The sequence below is a fragment of the Macaca nemestrina genome, chromosome 18, assembly GCF_043159975.1.
Source record: "Macaca nemestrina isolate mMacNem1 chromosome 18, mMacNem.hap1, whole genome shotgun sequence".
NCBI lineage: Eukaryota > Metazoa > Chordata > Mammalia > Primates > Cercopithecidae > Macaca > Macaca nemestrina.
In genome coordinates, this window is record NC_092142.1 from 75,512,503 (window position 1) to 75,539,653 (window position 27,151).

Genomic DNA, 27,151 nt, shown 5'->3' on the forward strand with positions numbered 1-27,151 from the left:
CAGCACTTCCCTTCCCCACCTTCCATATCATTTAAAGGGACCACATTCTCCTTCCTGGCACTCCTGTATCACTAAGTTAATTCAAAAATAATCCAGTAAAGTTTTACTTTTATGTCAGTTATCTTAAAACTTTACTTCATATTGCCACAAGCCAATTTCTTGAGTCCGTGTGTGTGTGTGTGTGTCTCTGTGTGTGTGTGTGTGTGCATCAAACAGAAAATCTGGTCTCATCTGTAAAGCTTGACCCAATGACACTTTTGAAATAGGTAATATTTGACAGCTCTTTTCTTCAAAATACAGCCTCACTTGATTGCACTGTATCTTGGGTTTTAGCTTTTCTTTAGTCAATCTCTTCCTTCAACTACGAAACTCCATATTGATGTTTTTCACCTCAAATGGATTCATTGATTTGGTTAAGAAGTTCTAAATTTCGCCATGTGTATAACTGAAATGGATGTCTCTTCAAGACAAAGGGATGTGTATTTTACTGATTCTTTCAGTTGATTAAGTGACTTTATGTTTATTACATTATTATATGCAAATGATCATTGTAAAAGGAAGCACAAAGTGTAAAAATTGAGTCTTTTCTTATATTCACCCTGATCCCACTAGTCAGATGTAACAGTAACAACTTGATTTGAGTCCTTCCAGATATATAGTGCTAGAAAAATAGATGATAGATAGGTAAATAGAATAAATGGAAAGTTGTATGAGATAATTTATTAAATTGTTTTACTCCTGTCTCCCACCATGGAATTTTAATACCACAGATACCTATTTATCTGTGTGTGTATTGATGCATATCTATTGTTTTATACATAAAAAGAGTAAGTTTTTTTTTTCCCCAAGAACCATTTTTTTCTTCCTTGAGTAAGATATTGCCCCTACAGAGAACATATGATTTAGATTATTGTGTTATTAAAGCTCTAGTTTGTAAAAGAAGAGATGTAAGAGTTTCACAGTTCAGAATATGACTTCATATGAAAGAAATTTATGAAAAGGAATCCAAAATAGAAGTTTTTAATAACAATAATGAATATCATATAATAAAAAGACCACCTTTGATGTTTATTAATTTGGACGTCATGATTATTTGCTTAAATTAGCCAGTTCTTGTCTAACATGTTCTGTTTCATAGAATAGTTAAGATATGAACATTGTAAGATCCTTGTATGATTTAACTAAATGATCCAGGGGGCTTTCGAGACGGAGAACACTTTTTTAAAAATAACTTTTGACTTTTCTCTTTTGTCAGCGTGCAGAAAAGTCTGAGACTAAAAGAGCCAACCTGACACTACTATCCTTAGAAAAGCCTACATGCAAGGTTGGCTGTCATCTGGGAATGTAGGTGATCAAGAGTTCTGTCCACTGACATAAACTTCCTTTAAATAATAAGGATGACTCATTGTGACTAGACTATGCAAATGATGTGGTGTGTGTTAAACATCTACTTTCCTTCTGGGAGTCGGGAATTTTGGTATATGATAAGCAGTGGGTGCCTGCAAGACCAGCCTCAAATAAAAACCCTGGGCACTGAGTCTCTAAAAAGACTCCCAGTAGACAATATTTCACACGTGTTGTCACAACTCACTGCTGGAGGAATTATGCACACCTGTGTGACTCTATTGGAAAAAGACTCTTGGAATCTTACACCTGATTCTTACCAACTTCTTCACATAATCCTTTTTTTCCTTGTCGATTATGCTTTGTATCCTTTCCGTGTAATAAACCTTGGCCATGAATGTTGTGAATTCTTCTAATGGTCATTGAACTGGGCGCTGGTCTTGAAGACCCTTGACACAGTTAACCTATTTGGGATTCCTACTAGAGTGTCTGTATGGGTTGAATTGTGTTTCCCCAAGAAGAAGTGTTTAAGTCCTAGCCCCCAGTATCTGTGACTGTGACCTTATTTGGAAATCGGGTCTTTTCAGATGTGATCAACTTAAGATAGGGTCATACTGAATTAAAGTGGTTCTTCATCTAATGTGACTGGAATCCTTATAAGATCAGAAGAGAGAGAGAGATAGACACAGAGGGACGAAGGCCATATGAAGATGGAAGCAAAAGTTGGAGATATACTGCCAGATGGAAGGCAAAGTTGGAGATATACTGCCATAAATCAAGAAGCACCTGGGGCATGTAGAAGCTGGAAGAGGAAAGAGAGAATCCCCTGAGCCCTAGAGGCTGCAGAGGGAGCATGACCCTTTGAAAACCTTGATTTGGGACTTCTGGTCTCCAGAATAGTGACAGAATAAATTATATTCTGTATATTTTATATCATTATATATTAATTACATATATAATGTGTAATATATAGTCTACAATATAATTATATAATAAGGGATTACATTCAGCCTGTTTAATATATATAATTATATATATTATATAATATATAGCAATATACTATATACTATATATAATTACATAATATACTATATATAATTATATAATATATAGCATAATAGAATATATAATATAATTATATATTATATAGTCATAATATATAAATATATCATATAGTATTATAGTATATATAACATGACATATCATATGTTATATAACATATAGCATATGTTATATATGTTATATATTATATAAAATATATAATACATTACATATTATATTATACAGTATATATTATACATAGTATATATTATATGCTGTATAATTACATATTATATGCATATGCATACTGTCTTTGAAATCCCATATGCATTTTATGCATATGACAGTTCTCATTTGGACTTGCCACACTTCAAATGCTCAACAGTCATATGTAGCTTGCAGCTACCTTATTGGACTGCACACTTCTACTGACATCTTGTCAGTAGCACCAATGTATGTTAAATACATCTGATTTTATTATTATTAAAACATCCCCTGAGTAAAGGCAGATGCTGTTTCCCAGAGTTGCTGGCAAGCTTGATGTTTGGTGAGTCTAGTAATGCACAGTATCTGTTCTCAGGTTGCTTCATCAGCTATAGCCTGTCTCCTGAAAGATAGCTCCCTCTAATGTCTCTACTTAGTGAGTCGATTTGATGTAAATGCCCTTTCAGCCTTTTTCCTTCTCCCACTAAGGATTTAGCATATGCAGGACAGGTAACTGCTGAATTTCCGAAACAGCCTCATGAAATCCAGTCAGTACATTTAGCAACTATTTTGTATGGCCAGGGGATAATTTAAAGGCTTAGACAATTCAGCAGCTACAGCAGGGAGATCCTTGGACTGTGGATCAGGATGGGCTGGAAAGGGTAGGGAGGGTTACTATTGGCTCCAAATGCAAGGGAGAGATCTATTCATAAATGCTGTGAACTTTGGAACCCCCAGCCAAAGTGTACTCTTGAGCACCATTTTCATTTAACAGTGTGCTCCATTGAGGTGTTTCCTCAATTTGAATGTTTCTCAGACATCACCCAAGTCATGATGGGTGTTTCTGGTTTCAGGATTGCCGGGTCTCTTGATGTAGGACCAATTTCTGCCAATGCCTAACAACAAGCTCACAATTATGTTTCTAAAGGGCTGAATTGAGCAGCTGCATCAGACCGCTTTCAAGTCCAAAATCTCTGCCGTCTCCACTGAGCAGCAATATTGATTTCTGCCAAAAGCTCTAGTCTGTGTGTGTTCCAGTTGTTGACACTTCTACAATCATTTGTGCATTCGGGTCATAAGGCTCAAGAGACACTGCCTGATTGACAGCCCTTTATAAATCTTTTATTTGCTTGTTTCTGTCAGGGCACAATTCAATCTCAGATTTCTTTCTAGTGACTTTGTGGAAAGGACTAACAATATCCCAGAGTGGAAGATGTGATTATGCCATAACTCAAACAGATTCTCCAGTCTCTGGACTGTTTAGTAACAAGGTCAAGACAGATTCTAAATTATTTCTTACGATAGGAGGAAAGCCTCTTCTGATCTGGCTCATGTTCTTTTCTAAATTTTTAGGACTGGGGCAGGTCTTGAATTGTACGGGGGTTTATCTGCCATGCTTTATTGACAGATGGGTGACTCAGTCTCTGAAGTATACTTCGCTTTTTCCTCTGAGGAGGCAATTAAGATATCATTGATGTTATCAACTCACTCCTACTGGTTATCAAGATCAAGCACACCTACCCTAGATTGTGGTAGTGTACTGGTTAACTTCAGTGTCTTTTTGCAAGCCCTGTTAATACGTGGAGGCAGTGTTCTTGCCTGACTTCTGAAATAGGTGTAGAAAAGAAAGCATGAGCTAAGATCTATACTGAATGGTCTTTGATCCATTTCCGCTTAGTGTACTTGTATTGGTTTTGCTTTCTGGTTTTCTGAATTATGTCTACGGCATATCCAAGGCTATGTTGGATCTACCTAGACGAATTCCCAATGGTCCACTATCAGTATGTGTAGCTAACTGCTTTACCTTTTTGGTGTGTAAGGGCTATTAAAAGAGAATCAATGGATTTACTGATTTTTTAAAGGTTGAGTAGTATTCTGTTGTGTATACATACTATGTATTCTTTATTCATCTATTGATGGATACTTGGGTTGATTCCATGTCTTGGCTATGGTGAATTATACTGCAATTAACATGGGAGTGCAGCTATCTCTTTGCCATATTCCCTTTACTTCCTTTGGGAATATACCAAAAAGTGGGATTGCTGAAACTACCGTATGGTAGTTCTAATTAGAGTTTTTTGAGGAACCTCTACATTGTTTTCTATAGTGGCTATACTTACATTTAAACATACATTAAAATTCCACATTGTATACCATAAATATAAATTTTCATTTATCATTTAAGGAAAATAATTAATTGAGATCAGTATCCCTATTTTGATCATTAATGCTGATTAAGGCATTAATGTTCTCTTTTACTCCTGGAACTCTGTATTATTTAATGTTTTCTACAGAGGAGGTCTTAGGCAATTGCAAAGATTCTCGTTTATCATTTCAGGTAACATGAGGTGGAGGGTGACTATGGAACATGGAACACATTCAGTGTAATAATGTATGGGCAGAGTCCTCCATTCTCACATGACATCCATCCCTGTTATATACTTAGGTGATGGAGGTGAAATGAGAGAATACTTTCTCCAGTCGTATTTTCCAAATTAGAGTTTAACTATTATGTTGTTCTTGTCTACCACAGCATATCAGCATTCTCCAAGTTTCACCTTTAGGCCTCTTAGACTGTCCTCCCAGCCCCTACGTGGATTTCTGTAGACTGATTGCCAAGAGTTAATAATTCCACATATTTTAGTTATTGCCCTCAAGCCATTCCATCCACATCACTTTTTAGTTCTTTGGATTCTCTTACTGAGGGGTGGTGGGCAGATCCCAAACCCTTATTTAATTTACATAAAAAAGAAATATGGCTTTAACTGAGGGATTACATTCAGCGTGTATAAGTATTTTCCATTCCAAATCATAATCCTTATGATTGGATTTGTACTTATACATGCTAAGTTATATGCAGTGACTTTGAGGGGGCTTCTTAAGGTATGCATGTCATAGCCAACAATGAAGTTGGATTTTTACCTCTCAAGCCTCAAGATTAGGCCGCCAAAACCCTACTGAAAATCCTCTCAATTCCCCCTTTTTCATCCCGTTTTTCAGCAGCAGTGGAACAGTTCCAGCAGAGTAGGTCAAGCATCACTACTTTCTTTCTTCTTTATAATTTCCCTCTTTAGTCTCACCTTTCTTTTGGGAAGCGTGTACATTCCTGCTACCAATTAATCCCATACATAATAACTGAGGTTACTGTCTCTTGAGTACTTCTTGACGACTAGCTAAAAATATGATACATAAAAAGTGCAAATTTAGGGATCCCCCTAATCATAGCATCTATCATGGGTCAGTGGTATCAAATGAGTATCCATTGTCTTGATTGTATTTATGATTTCAGGGATGCATACATATGCCAAAACTTAAAGTATATGCAATTTGTTGTATGTCAATTATATCTCAATTAAAGCTGTCAAAAACTATAGATGTATTACCCCAATTGCCATTTAACCAATCTAAAGTTGCCTCCACCTTTATCATTTCTACTGTTTCAGAACCACCAAGCTTGTGCATAATTATCAATGGATAAGAGACAGAAGAAGCAATATACATAACATCTGGGAGGCTCCTAATCCACAGATACAGCTTCCTAAGCTTCCTTTTCTATGCCAGACATATTTTGGTGTTGGAGTATGTCAAGCACATGGGACACATTAGCCATGAAGGCTGCTGAGTTCTGGAGTTCCACTAGACACATGGCTTTGCTCTGATTATATGTATAACTTACATGCTTCAGCCCAGCTTCCCATGATTTGCAGGATAATTTAATATAAGCAATCTAAATGGACCAGGACGTAATGCTGAAATCATTTCTAGATCAGTAGTCAGGATATAGCCAACTCTTTCAGGACCCTCATTTGTCTTCTATGTTAGTGTATTCCATGAGTCGATATTTGCAAAGAATTCTGGTCAGTGTCAAAACTTCTTCAGAGATCCCTGAGGAGGGAGGAATAAATTACAGCCCCATGGTTACTCTTTCATATAATATCTAAAAGGCCATTATGTGAAAAGATTGTCTCTGAAATCTAATTCTTGCCTCAGCCCGGTCAATTTAGGAAAACTGCACTGGCAGCAGCCAGCTCTGTAAGGCTGCCCAAGCAGATAAAAGCTTGTAGATTTGAGTAAGGCCCAGACCACGCTTGCTGCCTCTATGGAAACAGATGTTTTCCTGTGTGAAAACAGCCACTTGCCTATGGACGAAGCTTTTTATAAGCTGGTTGTGGACACAGATGTCTTCAATTTTTTTTCCCTATAATGATACTGCAGCGAACAGCTTCTTAGATGGCCCCTAGCAATCCTGCCTCCACATCCAGGCCTTTATCCCTTCCCTGTGAATGGGTGCTGGCTGAGTAGTTTGTTTCAAACCAGCAGAATATGGCAAAAGTGGTGAGTTGTCACTCCCATGATTAGGTTACATGATATAGTCGAGTGGATGTATTCCTTTGCTGGCTTTGATGAGGCAAGTTGTTTTATCAAGAAGGTCCACATGGCAAGGAACTGAGGGCAACCTCCGACCAACAGCCAGCTAGAAAATGAACCCTCAACCCAACAGCTCATGGGAACTGGATCCTGCCAGTGATCATATAAGTGGACTTGGCAGTTGATCCTTTCCCAGTCAAAACTTAGACAAGAACACAGCCCTGGCTGACAACTTAATTACAGCCTCATGAGAAATTCTAAAGGAGAGAGCCCAGGTAACACTCATACAAACTGTCTCATAGGCCGGATACAGTGGTTAACACCTGTAATCCTAGCAGTTTGGGAGGCCAAGGCAGAAGGATTGCTTAAGACCAGGAGGTGGCGGGGAAGGAGTGGCTTTGGGTATAAGTGCAATTTAGGCTGAATCCTAGAGGAAACTTAAAATTTCCTTTGGAAGATTTGAGGTTTATAATTAAAAGAGATTCCATAGGCTTGGCAATTAAAAAATACCAGATGTTGCATTGTGAACAGGAGGGTATCAATTCAGCACCTCTACCCCCCAGAAAGAAAAGAAATTCAGGGAGGGAGCAAAGAAACATTCCTAAAATGAATTAGAGCTAGAGGCCATTATCCTAAGTGAATTAATGCAAGAACAGAAAACCAAATACTGCATGCTCTCATTTATAAGTGGGAGCTTAACACTGAGCACATGTGGACATAAACATGGGAATTACAGATACTATGGAATGCTAGAGTCAGGAGGGAGAAAGGGAGCATGGGTTGAAAAACTACCAATTGGGTGCTGTGCCCACTACCTGGGTGCAATACGCCCATGTAAAAAAAACTGCCTATATATGCCCTGTATCTAAAATAAAATAAAATAAAATAAATAAAAAGTTGAAATTAAAAAAATACGTATATATACACACACATATGTGTATATATACATATAAGTATATACGTATATATGTATATGTATATATACATAAATATATACACATACGCACACACGTCCAAGAGACAAAGATAATTGGGAAAAATATAACTATATTTTGGCATACTTTATGGTTCCATATTTTATGTTTTATCAGTTTTTTAAGGAATCACACAATAGCAATCTCTGGAAAAACAAATCCCTTAGAAGCAAAAGAATACTATTTAAATCACTATTCTCATTGCGAAGTATAGAGATAGTGAGACATTCAGATCATTATATTCATCTTCTAACGTTAGATTATTTTTGTATTTAAACTTTGAAGTTCACTGAGCTTTTACATTTTAAAGATATTAAAATATGAAATTACTTATGTTTTAGTTTGAATAATTTTCTTTAATTAACTATATACTTCTCTGGAATATTTTGAAGGCTATCTAGTTAGCAGGAAAAAGCTATTTTTCTCTACGTTTTACTGCTTCCCATATTCTGGTGGAAATTACCAAAACAATTCAAAATGTGTTCAGGATATATGTAAACTTACCTCGGTAATTTTGAGAATTTCTGCTATATTTAACAGAGATTGGATCATTTTGAACTGAGATTGTAAGGATAACCCAGCAAATCTACCTTTTTTGGTGAAACCATGTCAAGTCATTCGGTTGCGTATCATTAGAGACTGTTCTCTAAGATATTTAATGAAAACAATGGAAATCAATAGCTTGGAGGTTGGGGCAAACTGAGCCAAACAACAAACATTTCATTTGGAATCCTGTTTGTCATTAAATATCAAAAAAATTTGAAACAGGAATGTCCCAGGAACATAGTAGGTGCTCAACAAATTGATTAAATGTGTGTGTGTGTGTGTGTGAGAAAAACTAAGGGTTTGCCTACTAGTCTTCCATGGGCAGGAAGAAGGCTTTGTACATGACCTGTGGCTTTTTCAGGGTTTTCCCCTGACAAATACTGCAATTCTGCTTATGCCTAGTTGGTAGAATCTACTTACAAATGTTTAAATAGACCACCTGCACTCCCATAATTACCAGTGGATTTAATTCATTGAAACTTACCAGATTCTAGTGGTGTGAAAAAGTACATTACCTTTGAAATGATTTGATCTGTCTGTTTTTCTGGTTGCCTTAAATTCTATCCATTTATTAATCCAGAGGAGGAGTGAGTCATGAACCCATCATTCTGATAAAACCATGGGATACCCTTTTCTCCAGAACACAATTTTCCATCATTGTCACTAAAATTTTGAGAGGCGTATTACCATACAGCACGATAAACACTGTGTAACTTAGTATAAGGTATTGTTGAGAAAGTTAAATGCTTTACCTGAGATATTTTTAATGATGCCCATGGGAGGGAAGGTTTTCTGAGCAGATGTAACTATAATTTTGTTGCCTCTGAGCATCGTCTTAGCATCGTTAAGACACTACCAAGCCGGAGGGAGGGTGTGCTGCCTTCACTTGACAGACTGAAGGAGAAAATGAAACCAATTCAGCTGACCTTTTTGGTAATTTTGTATGGACCAAGTTTTGTGTTGTATTCTGTATGTTTGTTTGTTTTACCTGATCTTTACTACTTAAGTTTTATTATTTTAAAAAGTAATAGTTCTTATTCTCATTAAACTCATTATACTCTTATTATACAGTTAATATCATACTCAAAATATTTTTATTATTTTTCAATTTATACAAACTTATGAGGAACATATAAAATTTTGTTACATGTGTATAATGTGTAGTGATGAAGTTAAGGTATTTAGTGTGTCTATTACCTGAGTAAAATAAATTTTTCTTAACTTTAGTCACACTACTCCATGTATTTGGAAAGTTGCTGGAAATCATTTTTGGAAGAAACTAGGATAAATTATTCAATATTTAAATACCAGGGAAAATATATAAAATATGCTCAATACTTTAAAAATATCTGCATTTAGGGCAAAGGACATGAACAGATACTTCTCAAAAGAAGACATACATGTGGCCAAAAAGCATATGAAAAAAGGCTCAACAACACTAATCATTGGAGAAACGCAAATGTAAATGACAATGAGATACCGTCTCACACCAGTCTGAATGGCGATTATTAAAATGCCAAGAAACAACAAATGTTGGCAAGGTTGTGGAGAAATGGGAACACTTATACACTGTTGGTGGGAATGCAAACTAGTTCAGCCACTGTATAAAGTAGTTGGAGACTTCTCAAAGAACTTAAAACAGAACTACCATTTGACCCAACCATCCCACTACTAGGTGTATATATCCATAGGAAACTAACTTACTCTGTCAAAAAGACACACGCACCCATATGTTCATTGCAGTGCTGTTCACAATAACAAAGACATGGAATCAGCCTAACTGCCCGTCAACAATGGATTGATTAAAGAAAATGTGGTACATATACTTCACTGAATACGGTGCAGCCAAAAAATGAATGGAATCATGTCTTTTGCAGCAACATGAATGGAGCTGGAGGTGATTATCTTAAGTAACCTAGCACAAGAGCAGAAAACCAAATACCACATATTCTCACATATAAATGGGAGCTAAACATTGAATACACATAAAATAAAGATGCGAACAACAGACACTGTGTATCAGTAGATGGGGAAGGGAGGGTGGGCTCGAGAGCTGTCTGTTGGGCGCTGTGCCTCCTGCCTGTGTGATAGAATCATTAGTACCCCCAGCCTCAGCGTCACTCAATTTACCCATGTAACAAACCTGCACATGTAGCCTTTAATCAGTAGTAGAAGTTGAAATTTAAAATTAAAAATAAAATACTAATAAAAGGATTTAAAATATTAAAATATATTTATTTTTAGTGATAATAATATATGAATGCATTATAGCATATGACTATCTTATAATTAATTTATTGCAAATCATAATAGAGTTTTTAAAATTTATATCTATTTTTGTAAGCATTGGACACAACTGTTAAGATATTTATAAAGGGATCATGAAGACAAAGTTACAGAGTTAGGATTATGAAGAGGTTAGCAACATAAAGTATTGCCAAGAAAGGAAGAGGCATTATTTTGTTAGAGAAATAACAGGTACAGTTTCAGGCAGGGAAAAATAAGTGAGGTATTTACAAATGTCTCTTCGTCTTCTACTCCTGTGATTTTTCTGTTAACTCTGAATACACCAAGGATAAATATTATTGAAGATAATTACTTGCCTTGGGAAATACCATGGGTGTTTTTTTCTCCTCAAACACAAATAACAGCCTGTTCTGTTCAGTCACATAATTTCTAAAATCTCATTCTGACATTTTCCCCAAGTGATTCAAAGTCTTGTGAGGAAACATTCTAGTCTTCAGAAACAAGTTTAGGATGCAGGTCTCTGACAAATTAAGCCTCATGATGCCTGAAAAAAAGGACTCTTGGGAGTGCAAAACGGAGAAGGTCAGTATCCTCTGCATATTCCTGAAAGAGAAAACTCACTCCTGGGGAATGACTTATTTCCTTCGTAACAAGGAAAAAGTGGATCAGGGTAAATATTTTTCTCTCTGATAAATGTATCTCTTGTAGTTATGGTTGTTTCTATGACAACTTCCATCACTTTTGAGAACAAGATACTCCCTAAATGCAAATTTTAAAAAGTAAACTACTGTACTTTTTGTGAAAGAAACCAAACCAAAACAAAACAAAAACACTTGTATGTAATGCAAAGGTAAATTATTATTATTTTTTCCATGATGCGGAATTACCTTTGCACCTTTCAGGATAGTTCTCATACGAATTGATTGATCTATGGATGGCATGGGTAGATGGAGTGATTCGAGTTATTTGGAATGATCCTTAGATATTCAACTTCTTATAGTGTTATTAACAACCAAATATAATAGTAATATGCAAATAAGCATTTAAGGACACTTGCAAAACCAACAGTGCAAAATTCTTGATACTTTAGATATCAATTTTTCCCTGAATTTTATTAAAATACATATTTCTTTTAACATATAAAGAATGAAAATAATAAAGGTAATAATTGGTAAATTAAACTACAATACGTGAGAATTTCTGTTCCTCATAGTTAATACTAGAATAGGATTTTTTAAATTGGGCAATATTAAGTATTTATGAGGATGTGAAGTAACAGGAATTCTTATTCACTGCTTATGGGACTTTTTATTTATATGACCATTTTAGAAAATAATTGGACACCATAAGATTAGGAAAAAAAATGTTGGCTAACACTTTAAATTATAGGTAAAAGATTGAGCAATGAGATTTATTATTTCTTTAGTTCATTAGTTTGCTTTGAGAAATTGCTTTGAATTATATAGACACATGAAGAGACTGATGTGATCATTCTAGTTTTATTAATGCCAGGAATAGAGCAAAGTATTAAATGGCACTTTGACACTTTCGATATTATTTTAGTATTTGAGATATGAAGCTTTAGGCAAAAGAGGCAGGAATTAGAAGATAGAACTAGATAGCAACCATTATCAGGAAAGAATTACAGCATAACCTTTTATAATGTAGAAAAGAGATCCTTGATTAATAGCAAAAAATAAATCAAGCAATAAAAATGATTTTGAACTCAGAATTTCCCAGTGACAGAAGTTGGAGCCAGAAGATGGGGATGTATACAAATTAAATTGTTTGGCTAAACTTCTGGTATAATACTTGAATTTCCTGAGAAAGTGAAAGGTTCTGAGAACAAAAAGACTTTAATTAATTGAAATTATGAATACTTATAAGAATGGTCATTTTACTTATAGTATTTAGAAAATACTTTAAAAAAGTAAATACATCTAGTGACTGACAAATTATAAGATAGTTTTTATTCAAACAAAAAATTCTGAAATTGATTTTGAAGATTATTTGTGGTAGGGTGTGGAGAAGTTTAAACAGGAAATTATATAATACCATGATCAAGAAAATCAGTTCAATTAATTATTGATGATAGAAGCTAACACCACATAGTATTAGCTGGAAATCTTAGTTATTCACTTGTAAGACAATGTGAAAAAGAAAGAAATAATAATATTAAATATCAGAATGAAATACTTACACATTCTGACCTATTAATTGCTTTTCAGTAAAATAAACAAATTTTATCTGACTTTAAGGACAGTAAGGGCTACATGAGTGGAATAATACTAAGGATAAAGCTTCTTCAGACCTGTGGTATTTTTAGAAGATCATTTAATCAATCTGATTCCACGCAATTGATCTGAGTCCATAGGTCTGGTTTGATTGACATCAGTGATTCCAGTAGATCCTGGAAACAGCCAGATGATGAGATCTGCTGTAGGATATTATTTTAGGAACATGGAGATAGCACAGCCTCTTTCTCTTGCTGGCACTTATGGTGAAGACTTCTGTTGGTTCTGGCCTGTGTCCATGCTGTGCCTAGAGATACAAGCTTGATCCATTCACATATAATGTTAATACATGAAGGCATCTTTCGTCATCATTATGGTAACACACTGTAAAGAGTGAAGAAATGTTGAAATTATCTTGTGTGGTGGGTAATACCCAAAGTTAGGCACCTGTTACTCCTTCCCTGCACCTCCACGCAGCTGCTTCCATCACGAGATGAAGTCTAATCCACTTCCAGACCTCTTGAGTCTGGGCTGCTCTTAACGACTGACTTGATCAGTGGAATGCAATGGAATTGATCTTCTGGGATTTTGGAAGCAACTCATAGGAAGGTGGCAGCTTCCTATGCTTGCCCAGGGAAAACTGGGTCATGTAAGAAATCTGATAACCATGAGACCATCATGCTATGAACTACACAGTAGCCTCAAGGAAAGCCTGCCTGGAGAGAGAAGATTCCTGATCACCCTGTAGCTGTTCCAGCCACTCACTTGTACCTGACAAGTGAGTCTTGAGCTCCAGCCACCATCTAATGGCAACTGTATAAGAGACCTCAAATGCATACTACCTAGCTAAGTCCAGCCAACTCTCGTTACTATGACTAATAACACTAAATTATTGTGTAAGCCCATAAATTGGGAGTTGGAGGTCGTTACTGCGATGTATAACTAAACATATTGACTTCAAATGGGGATATTTAGCATTTTATATTCTCCATTCTGCATTTTAATAACCTCCAAAAGTATCTTCTTGGCGTGTTTCTTGTTGTTGTTCATCTAATTAGCACCCTGATAAATTATATGCCAAGAGTGGCTTTACTTCAGGCTACATTTCTTGTGTAGGTGTGTGCTTTCTACTGGGCTGTCAGCTCAATGATGCTACAAGCCTCTAAATTCTTTCAAGACTGCAGCACACATTATTTTTTGGCATGCTTTGATTATATCCCCTTTGCTGTCTGTCCCTGAACTATTTATGGTAAAAATTGATGTCGTGAAGGAGGCCCCCAAAAAAGAGCCTGCAAATAATATCAAAGCACAATATGTATTTATCTCTCTCGTCATATTAGCCATTAACAACACAATATGTTGGTCCCTTCTTAAGATCAATTTCCTCAAAATATACTACAGTTTCTCCTGTGTAAGACTGAAATATTGGCTCTAATTTGCATTTTTCCTGATTACCAGTGAGGCTGAACATTTTCTTTCCATGTGTTTATTGCTTTTCAGGTGATTGCTCATACATATTTTGTGCAGTATTGATTTTTAGGATTTCTTTATACTGGCTTCCTGAATAAGCTATAAAGATACTCCTTGCCTGTGTCTTGTGTTTTGAATCTGTTTATGATTGATTTTATTGCGTAGGTGTAGCAGTATTTCCTGTTTGATTGTGCAGGTTTGTTTAAGAGAGTCTTCTTTACCCTGATACCCCAAGAATAATTACCTATATATTTTCTAGACATTTTAGATAAGCTTTACTCATTGGGATGTTTAGTATATTTGAGCTTGACTTTGCTATGTGATGTGAGCATGGGATGTATTTTTCCTATGGATGTTCAATTTTCCCATTAGCATTTAATAAAAGCCATCATTTCTCAGTGATTTGTAATGCCTCCCTTTTTCACAAGCCAGGTTTCCAGGCACACCTGAGTATGTGTCTGTGCTCAATATTCTCTTATCTTGTCTCTTTGCCTGTGTCATATTAATACCATGCTCCATTAAAATATAGGTAATAGTTTAAACTTTTGTTTCTAGTTACCTCACAGTATTTTTCTTTTGCTGTTATAAAGGAGAGTGGTTTTTAAAATTACATTTTGTAATTAATCATTGCATTTGAGTGTAGTGTACAAAGGAAGTGAGTATATAACCAAAAGCATTCATGTTGGCAGTACACTGCCTGATTTTTAACCCCAACATTACCACCTGGTAGTGACTTGTAAGTCTGCTGATTTTTGCCTTTTGCAGTCTGCAGCTCAGTTAATAAAATCAATTATGTTTAGAGTTACACTGCTAAATGACTCTAAAAGCCTTTTAACTATATTATTTGCTAATTCTCTGTGTGCCAGGCATAGCAGACTTGAGGTAGCAGGTATTTCAGTTACATGAAAGGAAAATGTTATAATTAATCTTGACACTTGAAGAAAATGTTGCTAAATGATATAAGGTATGGTTATAGTATGATCTGTCCAGCAGAGGGACTAGCAGACATAATACGTTGAAATTGAAATAGAAATATATTTGTTCCACCATATTGTGTCACTTAGGTTTCACTGTATTTTCAGCATATTTTATATAGCATTTTTCTCATGCCATGGACATCTGCATACATTTTTGCCCAATACTCTTTGCTTTTAGAGAAAAACAATGTTTCCCGTTTTAATAATCATTTCTGAAATCCTGGTGACTATTTTTGTGATAATCACTAATACTGTTCACAAAATATTCTTGGCTCTTTGCTTTCAATGCGCAAAAATGATTGCATTTCCTGAAACTCGTAGTTTATTGAAGTCATGTGACTTATGATGACCTGTAAGCAGAAGTGACCAGTGACTCTTTGGTCAGAGCATTTAATTGCTGGTTTGAGATCCTCCAGAGATCTTTTCCCCTTTGTGAATGTTTTAAATGATGATTGTCCCATCAGCCTGTATCCCTGGGTCACTGTGAAGTGCAGAGCCCACCTGCTGCCTGTGATAGGGGAAAGTATAACTCTTGTTCTAAGCACTGAGACTTGGGGTTATTTATTATCACACCTGTCACATCCTAACTGTTACAGGTAATGATACCTAGAAAAAGGGCCTGCCGTAATGAAAACAGATATATGTAACCGTGTAATAGTTAATTGTCAGACTGAAAGTGAACTGATATTAAAGGCTCTAAGAGTGGTTATTCATTTTATTCTGTGATGAAAATATTTGGTCAAACTATGGCCTGAAATAACAGTAAAAGAGCATAGAGACTGTATGGGACACATAGGGTTGTAAGAAGCAACTGCTGTTTATCATCAATTAGTGAAAGACAAAACTCAGAAGGCTTTTGTTAATGAAGGAAGTCGGACTCATATTGCAACAGTATGACCTTCACCCAGTGTTCCAACTTCTAAATGGATTAAAAAGACAGCTTTTAATTTTTTTAGGTTGTGAATGTGTGTTTATTAGCACAATTAAGTGCATACTTGGACAAATTCTTTTCATAAGGCCATGCTTTTTATTTTTATTTTTTTAGAGACAGTCTTGCTTTGTCACTCAGGCTGGAGTGGAATGGTACAATTATATCTCATTGCGGCCACGTCCTCCTGGGCTCAAGGCATCCTCCCACCTCTGCCTCTTGGGTAGCTGGGACTACAGGCACGCACCAAGTACAGCTAATTAAAAAAAAAAATTAAAGATAAGGTCTCACTATGTATGTTACCCAGGATGGTCTTGAACTCCTGGGCTCAAGTGATTCTCCTGTCTCAACCTCCCAGTGTTGAGATTACAGTCATGAGCCACCACGCCTGCCCAGGTCATGCTTTTTTGATGAATTATTTCTTTTAGATCCCAAACTGGTTTAGCGTATGTATGGCACATCCCTTTAACAAATTTTCTCAGATTAAGTGGATTTCTAAAAAAGCCTCAAACAATTTTTTGCATGCTTAATTTATTGGGTTTCCTTACTCCTAAACGAGCCATCTTTGTTCATTGTTTTTAATAATTCTGCTTATTTTTCTTCTATATTTGTGATTCCTTCTGGCAACATATTGATTTCATTCAGTAGTTACCCAGAATTTTTCACACCGGAGACACTGATTTTCAGACATTTGCATCATCTTCATAACAAAATCCGTATTTAAACATTTTGCTACGTCCTAAGCCTAGGGGCTACTCATATTGGATATTGCAATTTCCTATAGTCCCCTGGGTGAATGTATTTTATCACCTTCTTTGCCCAAAAATTCACAGCAGGTAGACTCAAGAACAATACTGCATTTGATGTGACACTCAATTTCTATTTTTCTGTATTCTCTGTAGTAGTTAGGCCTTGACACTTAGGAGCTTGTGCCGCCTAGTGTTCATGACCTTTATAATTCCCACTCTTTCAGCATAGGCAGGACCTGTGATTTGGTTCTAGCCAATGGAATATGGCAAAGATAAAGGGACTTGTCAGATGTAATTAAGGCCCCACATCAGTTGGAAGATGAGGCCGGGCACAGTGGCTCACACCTGTAATCCCAACACTTTGGGGGGCCAAGGCAGTTGGATCATTTGACGTCAGGAGTTTGAGACCAGCCTGGCTAACATGGTGAAACCTTGTCTCTACTGAAAATACAAAAATTAGTCAGGCATGGTGGCACATGCCTGTAATCCTAACTACTCAGGAGGCCGAGGCAGGAGAATCGCTTGAACCTAGGAGACAGAGGTTGCAGTGAGCCAAGATCCTGCCATTGCATTCCAGCCTGGGTGACAGAGTGAGACTGCATCTCAAAAAATAAATAAAAAAATAACCAAACAAAAGGAAGATGACACTGGGTGGGCCAGACTTAATCAGAGGAAAATCTTAAAAGAGATTCTTCTGGCAGCCTTCATAATTTTGTGGTCATGCTGTGAAAGGGCTATGTGACAAAGGACTGTGGCCAGCCTTTAGAGGGTAGTGCAACCCTGGCTGACAGCCAAAAAAGGGAGACCTCAGTCTTCCAAGCACAGGGAAGTGAATTCAGCCACCAGATAGGTCATTCATCCCAGTCTACGTCTGGATTACAATCTTTTGAGACCCTGTGCAGAGGACCCACTAAGTTGTTTCCAGACTCCTGACCCATGGAAACTGTGAGATAATAAATTTATGTTGTTTTATTAAAAATTTAATTGTATTTTAAACTGACAAGTAATAATTGTATATATTTGTGAAATGTTGTGACCGTAAAGTAATAATAAGTATGTGAGGTAATGAATATGTTAGTTCAACCTAATTTTTCCATAATGCACACATGTATCATTACATGAAATGTGTGTTGTTTTAAGCCAATAAATTTGTGAAATTTTGCTAAGCAATATAAAAAAGTACAGTTTCTTGCTATTTTTAATGTTAAACCTCTTTATTGATCTTAACATAGAATAAAATTTTCCTCTTTAAAGTATACAATTTAATGACTATTAGTATATTCACAGAGTTAGGGAATTATTATCACCAAAATCTAAGTTTAGAACATGTTAATTGCCCCTAGGTAACCATTTAACCATTAACAGTCATTTCCCCATACCACCCACAGCCTGGGCACACAATAATCTGCTTTCTGACTCTATCGATCTATTTTGAACATCTCATGTAAATAGAATTTTGTAATATGTAGGCTATTGTGACTGGCTTCCTTCACTTAGTATGGTGTTTTAAAGGTTCATTCATGTTGTAGCATGTATCACCACTTCGTTCCTTTTTATAACCAAATATTTTCCTTGCATGGATCTGTGACATTTTATTTACACACTCATCAGTTTACAGATATTTGGATTGTTCGAACTTTTGAAATATTGTAAGTAATGCTTACATGAACATTTGTATGTATGTTTTTGTGAGGCCGTATGTTTTAATTACCTTGAATATATACCTGGGAGTGGAATTGCTGAGCCATATGATATTCCTGTGTTTAGCATTGAGGAACTGTCAAGTTATTTTTCCAAGAGGCTGCACCATTATATATTCCTACCAAAAACGTATGAGAGTTTTAATTTCTCCATGACCTGTCTGACATTATTTTTGTCTTTCTGTTTTACTATAGTCATACCTGTGAGTATGAAGTCATATTTTGGTTTTGATTTGCAGTTCTCTAATGTCTGATGATGTTGAGTGTTGAGAATTTTAATATGCTTATTGAGGGTTTGTATATCCTTTTGGAGAAATGTCTATTTAGGTACATCATTTATTGCTTTTAAAATTGAGTTGTCTTTTTATTATTCATTTATAAGTGTGATTTATATTCATACGCTTTTCTATGTGTGTACTAAAAATATTTGCAATTTATATATCTGATAAGGGACTTAAATATATACAAGTACTTATGTGTGTATTTGTATCTGTGTATATATACACACTTTTTTATCAGAAATATAATTTGCAAATATTTTTTCCTATTCTATGGACTATATTTTCACCTTTTTGATGGTATCATTTGTAGCACGTTTTTAATTTTTATGGGATCATTTATTTATCTCTTCTTTTGTCACTTGTGGTTTTTGTATCATATCTGAGGAACTATTCCATAACCCAAGGCCACAAAGATTTACTCCTATGTTTTCTTCTGAATTTTTAACACTTGTAACTTGTGTGCTTGTTTCATAATTTATTTTGAGTTAATTTTGTTTAAGGGATGAGTTAAGGGCCCAACCTCATTACTTTGTATGTGGATAGACAGATGTCTCTGCACCATGTCCGGTGCTGTGTGGGCCTTACCCTGGGTCAGCATAAGCTACATTTTGTCAGATGTTGTGCTTAAGCCCTCTTAGCTCACTAGACTTTGGCCTTTACCATTTGATGAGATCGAGGCTTGGAGGCTGTGATTACGGTTCATAAAGTTTAGGTTCTTGCCCTCATGTTCAGCCAGGGACTCATAGCTTGGCATTCCCCCTGCAATCCCTCCTACAGGGATATAGCTTTGGGCATGCACACAGCATTTCAGACTGCCAGAGATTGTTCTGATTTTATTTTAAAGCCCAGTTTCCTTTGAGTTTCATCTGAGTCATAGTTGCTCCTGTTTGCCCAGGGTTTGGGTCAGAAGTTACGCTTAACCCCCTAGTGACAGTGAGACTTCTGCCCTTTGTGGCTGGATCTCCATGTGACTTGTTGAATGATTTTAAGTCTGTGTCACCCTGTGTTATGATTGCTCCTAAGTGGGTGCATCTTAGCACTGTATATAGCTTTCCCAACCCCCAGGGATGACTGAGAATCCAGGATGGCTCTTACTGGCTTTCTCTTTCCTTGGTTCTCTCTGTTAAACATCCAGGTGCTCTGCCCTTTTATTTGTTACTACAATTATCATGGAGCTGTACACTGCCCCTTAATCATTCTCCACCAGAATCTCTGTTGTTTTGACAGTGTCCTTAGGCACAGACTTTTCCATATTCTTCTGCAAAGTCCATCCTATCAGGCAAGAGCTCCTCCTGGATACAGAATGAATGGATGTGTGAGTACTGCTTCCAGTGTGACACCTTGCTATGAAAGCAGGTGCTGGGAGGTTGGCAGCATCTAGGCTTCATGGCTTTCTTCTCCAGCACACAACTTCTGTCTCTCTCAAGAGTAAGCCAGGGCTAGGACAATTAGTGCCAAGCATTCTTGGTTTCCTGTGCTTGGAGTAGAGCTCCTATTCCATGCAGGAGAAGGAGGGCTTCCCTGTCAGCCATGCCTTCAAGAGTAGAGCTTGGGCAACAAAGACCTAAGGGAAATGAGAAATGTTAATGACCTACCTTTTTAGGGATGAACTGCAATCCTAACTTGTGAGCTGAGAAAGAAGAGACTGTATTTCCAGCTACAGGACACACAGTAAAACTTCCATCACACTGAGCTTAGGGACTGGGGAGGGAGTAGGTTGTGGCTCAAATGCCATAGGTTTTCACTGTTCTTACCACTATTCAGTAGATTTTCTTGAACAGATCTTTCTTCATTCTCTGTATAACTTTAGGACAATTTCCAGATACCTTAGGGGGTTTTTAATAATTTCCTCCAGTTCAATGATTGTTTTGTTAGAGAGTGTGCTGGGCCCCACCATTCTGAAAGCCAATTTCTTCTATTATGTTTTGTGTTCATAATAATTTCACCTTTATGCTGCAAACTTCCTATTATTAATCTGTGATTCAGTTTCCAGTAAAACATATAAATCTTTTTACACATTAAAAATATAAAGGAATATATTATAAAAACAAGTGGGATTTTTAAATACTGTCATATTAAAGAGGAATTTGTCATGCTTAGAAGTAGATATAAATATTGCAACAAGTTGTAAAGAAACTTATTAAATAAAGTATGATAAGAAGGTACCCTGGAGTTTTGGAAACAGGTATTTTTCTGGGTGTGTAATGATTTCACATATTGAAAAATAAATACAGACTAAGTAATTAATTAATTAGAGCATGCCAACAATGGATAGAAATTATAGTTTAATTTTTTTTTTTTTGAGTCAGAATTTCGCTCTGTTGCCCAGGTTGGAGTGCACTGGCTCGATCTCGGCTCACTGCAAGCTCTGCCTCCCAGGTTCATGCCATCCTCCTGCCTCAGCCTCACGAGTAGCTGGAACTACAGGCACCCACCACCACACCCAGCTAATTTTTGTATTTTTAGTAGAGACGGGGTTGCACCGTGTTAGCCAGGATGGTCTCGATCTCCTGACCTCCTGAGCCGCCTGCCTCGGCCTCCGAAAGTGCTGGGATTACAAGTGTGAGCTACCGCGCCCAGCCTTGTAATTTAATTCTTAGTAAGTGGAAAGAAAACATTATAACCAGTCACGTTGAGATTAAAACATGAGAAATTGATATGGACTCATGTCTTTTAACATATGGATGATAGATCAATATATTTGCTACTTATATTCATATAAGTGTTGATTCTTGGATTCTAATCCAAGATAAGAGCTAGAAGCATCAACATCCTGTGATGAGCATACCTAGTGCCTGGACCTTGGTTTCCATAAACCATGACCCACTAAAGGAATTGGAAATTCTTGTTGAAATGGCTGATTTCCATGTTGGGGTAGGAAAAGTGGAAGCTAAGCCTGGAATGTCTCGTGCCCACAACTACGGGAGTACTTAAAATATTATGAGAGCAGGTCAGATGTCAGCTTGAAGGGGCTCCTTCTGGCAAAATCTGTGACAATCTGGGCATCAGAATAATAAGAGTAACAGAATATTTATGGAATAAAATACGCAAATATGAATCTGTACTGATATACATAAATTAATGGTGGAAAAGAGATAGCTGTTACGTGTGGCAGAGGACCAAACTAGGAGATGCAGAACTAATGATTTCTTATAAAATCACCTTCCTGTAACCATCATATAATGATTGATTCAGGCAAGGATCATTAATAGCTGCTATAATAGTGGGTAAAATTTTAATGAGGAACAAAATATTTACATAATTTCAAAGTATCTCCTTCAAATACTTATTAATCACACACACAAAAAATGGTAACTTCATAGGGAAGAAACCTGGTATACAATACCTAATGAAGAGATCAACTTCACATCATTAGTAAAGAAACAAACTGACGTTTTGTGTCTCCTAAAATAATGCTGTCCAGTGAGTACAGCATCACGTATGCAGTTTTCCTAGTAAAAATGCATAACCTGCATCTAGTCATGAGGAAACACAAGGCAAATATAAGTTGAAGGAAATTTTACAAAATAATTGGCTTGTGCGCTTCAAAAGTCTTGAGGTCATGGAAAACAAAAAACGGTCTGAAAATTGTTTTATATTAAAGAAGAATAAAGATACATGACAATTAAATGTGATTCTGGTTTGGACTGTGACTAAAAATTTATGATGTGATAGACATTGTTAAGACAATGGGTAAAATTTGAGTATGGGCTATAGAATAGATAATACTATTGTATAGTTGTTATGTACTCTAATTTTGATAATTATACTGCAATTACGTGAGAGAAAATGCAAATTCTTAGAAAATAGTTACTGAATTTATTGTAGAAAAAGGGATGTGATGTCTATGACTTACATTCAAATCATTTGGAAATATATATGTGTATATTATGTAAAGGTAAAGAAATATATATATATACACACGTATATGTGAATACACACACATGATTAACAAAAGTCATTTAAAAAGCATACAGCATTTGACCCAGAAATAACACTACATATTATAAAATGCATTTGTTCTAAAAAAAATGACAATGGAGAAAAATCTATTTGCCTATCTATTGAACTGCAGGTTAGTTTTAATCATTTAAGTAGAAGCAACTTTAATTTCCCATAATAAAAGATTGATTAAGAAAACTAAATCAGGTTTATATAATATTAGGTTTCCACAAAATATTATTATAAAATAAATATGGTAATAGCAGAAATGCTTATGCTAACATACCCATATAAAAAGTATTAATGATAGTGGTATAAAATTAACTTGTGAAGTTGGAGTGGCAAGAAATGTGAAAATAAGTTGTAATGGAATTCTGAACAACTTTCTTTACTTTTTTATATTCTTGTGTAAATGTTCTCTAATAAAATATGAATGCAAAAAAAGTGGAGAGATCAGTCTTACAACCCAGCAAAATTACACTGCAAATATTCTGAGCTACATGTAGCCTTTGAATTCAAGTGAATTCATTTTTGTGAGCAGTAAATGAAATGGAAACAATGATGGTTGTAGTGTTCAACCAATTTGGATAGAGGATGGATTACCAGCCAAGAAAATTTCACTTAAATCCTTGGTTTATTTACCACATTCTCACACAGTCCTCAGCAAGCCCACAGTAAGTCCATAAAAAAATTATTCCGATTTCTTTTCTTTCTTTCTTTCTTTTTTTTTTTTGAGTGGGGTAAGTAGAAAAGAAAGTACTTCCCAAGTTCTAGAGGCTTTGTTTCATGTAATCAAGCTCAGTTGGATACATTCATGATACGTACACTATGCAGTGGAGAATGAAACAAAGGTTTTGTCAAAGGATTTTTTAAAAACTCAAACAACAACAGCAAAACACAAAACAAGCCTTGTCTGAAGAGTACAGATATTATAGTCATGAGCACAAAAAGTAAAAGGAAGATAAATAAAGGGAAAAATCCTGTTTTTGAATTTGTTATGACTTAAAAATATCAAAGATGGGACAGTTATTCTAAGAAATTGTAAAAGAAAGATGACAATAACAATTTTGTAATCAGAGGAGTTAATATTTGATAAAACATTTAGCTTAAGATTAAGTCAGCTTTATTCTGATTAGTTTATTTTCAGGTCTAAATGAATAAGGAATTAAATTAGTATCCTAAACACAGATTTCAAAGGTACCACAAAAGCAACTGAAGCTAGTATAAAACAAAACTTTTTTTCTTAGGTCTGGGTTCATTTATATGCCACCCTTAAGAACATACCTGTGAAGAATTTCACTGAGTAGTTAGAGGAGAGGGAATGTCATGGGTTTCAGCTGTTAAAAAAGGCATTTCATGGTGGGCATTCTGATTCAGGATTGAAAGCTAGTTCTCGGGATAGGAAGGATGCAGCGATAGTTCTGTGTATGATTAGTTAAAACTAATGACATTTTTTCTTGGTGAGAAAAGAGTCTTCATTTGGTTCAATGGCAGTCTAGCACATGGTGGGAGAGGGGGAGTGTATAGTAGGAGAAAACAAACAAGCTTTTTTCACCTACTATATTCTCAACACACAACACAGGACACTTGTGTGATTGGATGTATGTGTGTACGTTTCTTCCACACTAACCAGTTCCCCCACACCAGCTCGGTGTCCTGTAATTCAATTCAGTTGTGACACTGCTTACCTGGAATTTGTGCCAGATCCCATAGGCTAAGGTTTTAATCCCACAAGACTTTACTTCAGATTCCAGTTGCAAGTCCAGGCTTCCAGTACGTCTGACCTACCAGCTATAAATGGGAGGTTCTTGTAACCCCCTTCTTGGGTTCAATCATTTGCTAGAATGGCTCACTGAACTCAGGGAAACATATTATTTACTATTGCCAATATATTACAAAGGATATTTGAAAATACATAAATGAATATCCAGATGAAGAGATGTTGATAAGAGGAGGTTCAGAAGGATCCTGAGAGCAGGAGCTTCTGTTCTCCTGAAGTTGGGGCAGGCCACCCTCCTGGCAGTGGTCATGTTCAGCAGCCTAGAAGCTCTGCCAATCCCATCCTCTGGATTTTTAAGGAGGCTTCATTGCACAGACATGATAAATTACATCATTGACCATTGATGATCAATTCAACCTTCAGTGAAAGTTACAACCCTCTATTCACATTCCCCTGGCTGCCAACGGTCATCCAGAGGCTATCTAGCAGCCTCAGTCATCTCACTTCCAGATAAAAAGACACTTATCACTGCAGAGATTCCAACGCCCTTTGTGCCAGGAAATGGGGGCAGAAACTAAATTTATATTCTTATTGTTTTACAGGAAGCCACTCAAAGCCTGATTGTTCAACAAAGCTAGCTGGTTAGAATAATGTTAATGATAGTGCTTTCATTTAATATATCCTGGACAAATGCTGTTGTAAGGGAATATTTTCCTTTTATATAATTATAATTTAAGAAAGATTTCTAGCAGATTGATCTTGCAGAATTAATATAATGTAATATTGTCAAATGTGTTTATTCCCAACAAAATTTAGTTGGAGAGTGTCTATTTCAAAAGCAATTCAATCCAAAAGTTACATAAACAACAGCTGAAGAAAGTAATCTCAAGGGGTTGGTAATAGCTTATGTGTATATACACACACACCATATGCATATACACATATGTGTATAAATACAAGAACATATTACATATATATAATAAAGATATTTGCAAATCATAAAGGTAATAACAAAAACGTAGGAATATAACAGTCCAGTGAATTAATCTTCCCAGAGAGCTACTGCCCAGAAAAGCCAATGTACTGAGAATAGCAGGTATTGCAGCAAAGAAAGAGTTTAACTATCGCAGGGCCAGTCAAGGGGAAGGACAGGAGGCGTTTCCCAAGTCTGCCTCCCTGAAAGCTCCTGGGGTGGCAGGGTTATCAAGGATAGTTTGGTGGGCAGAGGGCTGGGGAATGGGTGCTGCTACTTAGTTGGGGATGAAATCACAGGAATGCCCAATCTGTCTTTGTGCAGTGAGTCAGCTTCTGGGTGAGAGTCACAGAACCGGTCAAGCTGGTTCCTTGGTAGGAGTTAGGAATCTGAGTGAGTCAGTTGGTCACCAGAATGCAAAAGTCTGAAAAATATCTCAAAGACAAACCTTAGATATTGACAATAGTAATGTTGTCTATAGGAGCAATTGAGGAATTTGCAAATCCTGTGACTCCCCAGCTACGTGATTCTTGAGCAGAGCCTGTTTGCCCACAGCTCTGGCAACCAAGTGAATGGATGGTACTAAGAATTGCCTCCTTGGGAATTCCGTGTAGTTCATGGCTTTTATGATTGAAATAGCATTGATATAGGTCTGACCTTGTGGAAAGAAACAGATGTTCATGGACTTGGTTATGCCTGACCTTGCACCACTCATGTTAATGTGCAGTTTCCTGATTTTCACTGTAAGCTATACATTCCAAAACAAATTCTCTGGGTTTCATGGCTTTAAAATCAGGTTTAAACCTACAATTTATTTTCATGTGATAGTTTATTTTTGGGGGATTGTCATTAAGTCTCTGAAATGACATACCATTGATAAGATCTTAGCAATATAAAAAACTAGGCATTTTTTGTACAAGTTACTAATATCAAAATGGAGTCACTTATGTGAAGCCCTAAAGAAATGGAGCTGGGAGGTCATGAAAAAGGAGACTTCATGCCCATATGCCTATAATTGGACTTATAAGAGCTTCTAGCCTATATGCCTAGGATGGGAATTATGCAAGGAACTCCTTAAAAATGTAGTATTCCAGATAAGCCACTTGCACGAGGATGCTTGCCTGACAACGACTGTCTCTGCCAAGGAGCTAATGTCAACTCTTGCAAGAACCAATGGTTTTTGTTTCACAGAAACTTGCATGGATTTCTCCTTTTTGTCTTTAAAAGCTTCCCTGCATCCTAGCTCCTTTAAATGTGCCCATGGTTCACCGTAGCGTGTGTATCCCAGATTGCAATTGTCTGCTATTCCTGAATAAACTCTCCCTTTGGAAATCTTGTCTCTCTGTTATTCTTTTAATAATATAATAAACTCAAAAAACTAAATATTTAGTATTCTGAGTAGAGTATAAAAAAGGAATGCAGAATTTGTGAAAGCAAGATTTAGTATTAAATA

General features: G+C 36.2%; 1 long non-coding RNA gene across 1 annotated transcript in view; it reads left to right on the forward strand.

The window, feature by feature from the left end:
• LOC105491251 (uncharacterized) overlaps window positions 1-27,151 on the forward strand; it is a 164,377-nt gene that overhangs the window by 18,686 nt on the left and 118,540 nt on the right. The window lies entirely within an intron of this gene.